Genomic DNA, 3,057 nt, shown 5'->3' on the forward strand with positions numbered 1-3,057 from the left:
TGTGAAATTAAGATCAAAAGAAGAACTGGTTATACTATAAAAACATGTAGCTAAAGGCAATAAACGCTCTCAGATACACTCAGCCTTTGAGTTGTTTGTAATCTGTTAGCCAAATCGCCGACTCCCTATTCACCCGAAGTCACCTTCGAAATTAAGTGAGGAGCCCAGTGGCTGTGCTGGTCTGCGGCACATGGGCATAGATTGTGGATACAAGTAAAATGATATCCATGACAATTTCAATGTCGTTTCCATTTATCACAATGTTGCATATTTATCCAGTTGTGAGGACTTTTGCTTTATGTTGAAATGTAATCCATCCTGAAAGCTGTAATCTTTTATCTTCATCAGTAAGTGATTCAAGTCATCTTCATTTTCAGCAAGCAAGAATGTGTCCTCTGCATATTGCAGGTTGTTAATGAATCTCGGCCTTTTGGCTAAGATCAAGTGTAGTATCTGCTCTTATCCTTTCACCATACTTACTCAATATTTATCCTGAGAAAATCGTCTGAAATGCAGTACTATATAAAGAAGAATGCAGCATAAGAATTGGAGGAAAACTCATTAGCAACCTGCAATTTGTAGATGACACAACTTTGCTTGCTGTAAGTGAAAAAGGACTTGAAGCACTTACTGATGAAGATCAAAACTACAGTCTTCAGTATGGATTACATTTCAACATAAAGATAACAAAGATTCTTACAACTGTATTAGTAATTAACATTGTGATAAAGATAAAAATATTGATGCTGTCAATGATTTTATTTTACCTACATCCACGAGCAACATCTTTGGAAATAACATTTGAAAAATCAAACTTGTTTTGCATTGGGCAAATCTGCTGCAAAAAGCCTCATTAAAATGTTAAAAAGCAAATGTCACTTTAAAAACTAAGGTTCCCCTGACAGAGTCATGGTATTTTCAATCACCTCATATGCATGTAAAAACTGGATAATGAATAAGGGAAAACAGATAAGAACTGATGCCTTTGACTGTTGTTGAAGAATATAATATATACCATTTAATTGCCAGAAGAGGCTTTTAACCTGTCTTGGAAGAAGTATAGCCAGGATGTCCCTATTAAGTAAGGATAGCGAGATTTAGCTTCACATGTTAGGCATGTTTTCAGAACGACCTGTCCCAGGCAAAATATCATATTTGGTAAAGTCGAGGGTAAGCAAAAAAGATGAATACCCACAATTAGATGGATTGACAAAATAGCTGCAACAATGGGTTCAAACCTAGCAAGATTAAGGATGGTACAGGACTGGGTAGTGTCTCCTTCTGTGTACATAGAGTCACTATGAGGCAAAAGGAACTCAAAGTCACTTAACAAAAATACCAACAACAACATGGAGATCTGAAATGGCAAGAAACAAGAATAGCTGGTTTTGGAGAGTAATGAAGAACAAAAACAAACAGCTCTTGAGTAAAGAAGGAATTAAGGCATACCTATTATACTGGATAAAAGATGAAGACCAATCACAAATTTATCTTATGATTCTTATGTGGAAGTGAAAAGCACAATATGAGAGCTGTTTGAAAGAATGATGCTATAGGATTTGCTCAGAGTCATCACATGGAGTGAAGGCAAAGAATGAATTCCTGGTTGACCATACCATATTTTTGCTTCCTGTCCACAGATTCAAATTCCTCTTCACATTTTAACTTAATCTTCATTTCTTCAATTATGTGATGAATATGAACTTTTATTTTTCCCTTTCAATTAGAGTTTTCATATGAGCAAGATTAATTATATAGAGATATGTCAGGTATGTAAATAAACAACAAAGTCATCTTTCAGTTGACATTAGTTATGGTCATTTGACTTAAACTCAGAATCTCCAAGGAAATCCATCTCTAATTGTTGCTGTTTGATTTACCTGTGTTTTGAGAACCACATCTCTCAGGTTAGGAGTCTCTGCAGAAATAACCTTATGCCAAGAATCCCTTTAGAATCAATGGAAAACTAACTTTTCATTGCAGCTAATTGCTTGTTTATTGTCAGTGACCAATAGGTAGGGAGAATATCCCTGATGTTCATCATTTATTCCCAAGTGTTTTAAAGACTTAGACTTTTATTCTGAATTTCCCTGAAAACAAATAGCATCATGTAGCCAACCAGTTCCTATAAAATCTTAATCAGTGAACTTAAAATATGAGAACTTATTTCTAATTTGTTTATATTAAAATGTTACTATACAGTAATATATAACATTTCATTGCTTTTACACTTTATCTACTTGACTTTTCTCTTAATGCATATACTATGGGAAAGCAAAATGAGATATAATACTCTGGATAATTCTGACCTGTTCTAAATTCAAAACTACTGTTGTTTTATTAACAAATATACAGGTAAGGTTATAACAATTCTGGGATGTAGAATAAAATTTATTTCTAAGTTAGTTTAATATTTTTTTCACATTGGGGATGAGAAAATAAGTTGTCACCCAGTATTATTCTGAGACAATGCCTTCTAGAGAAAGACTTGATAACTGAAAACTAAATATATTTGTCCAAAACCCACAGTGTGTATTTTTAGTTGATTTACTATTAGGTGTTGCTAAAATAATGATGTAAAGTGTCTTTTATAATTTTACAATGTCTTTTCAAAATATTATAATTCTGAAGGAGTTTTAGTGCTAGAGACATAAAATATACGGAATAAATATATTTTATTCATTTAATCATAAGCCTCTAGTGATAAAACTCCTGGTGATGTAACTATACTACATGCAGAAAAAGAAAAAAAAATATATATATATTTTCTTTTTACACACAGGTAGATGTGTACATGGGAAAATTAGCTGTGTACATCTAATTTTCATGGGGAAATTAGATGTGTACATTTACCTATGTAGCCACTCACAAATTATTGGTGGTTATTCTGTTGTTGCAGGATTATGTATTTTATAGTATTTACTATGGTTTCCAGAAGTATTAATTTTAAAGAACAATAGAATCCAATTTATTTTCTTAGGAGCTCTGGTAGCATAGTGCCTAAGGCACTTGACTGCTAGCCATAAGGCTGGTGGTTCAAACCCACCAGCCACTCCT

The 3,057-nt window shown here is 33.2% G+C and overlaps 1 pseudogene; it reads left to right on the top strand.

Moving 5' to 3' along the window:
* Positions 1–414: 414 nt before the first annotated feature.
* LOC122151375 lies at positions 415–524 on the top strand (annotated as a pseudogene).
* Positions 525–3,057: the final 2,533 nt, after the last annotated feature.

The sequence above is a fragment of the Orycteropus afer genome, unplaced genomic scaffold (assembly GCF_000298275.1).
Source record: "Orycteropus afer afer isolate SDZICR_OR568_19922 unplaced genomic scaffold, OryAfe1.0 scaffold00412, whole genome shotgun sequence".
NCBI classification, from domain to species: Eukaryota; Metazoa; Chordata; class Mammalia; order Tubulidentata; family Orycteropodidae; genus Orycteropus; species Orycteropus afer.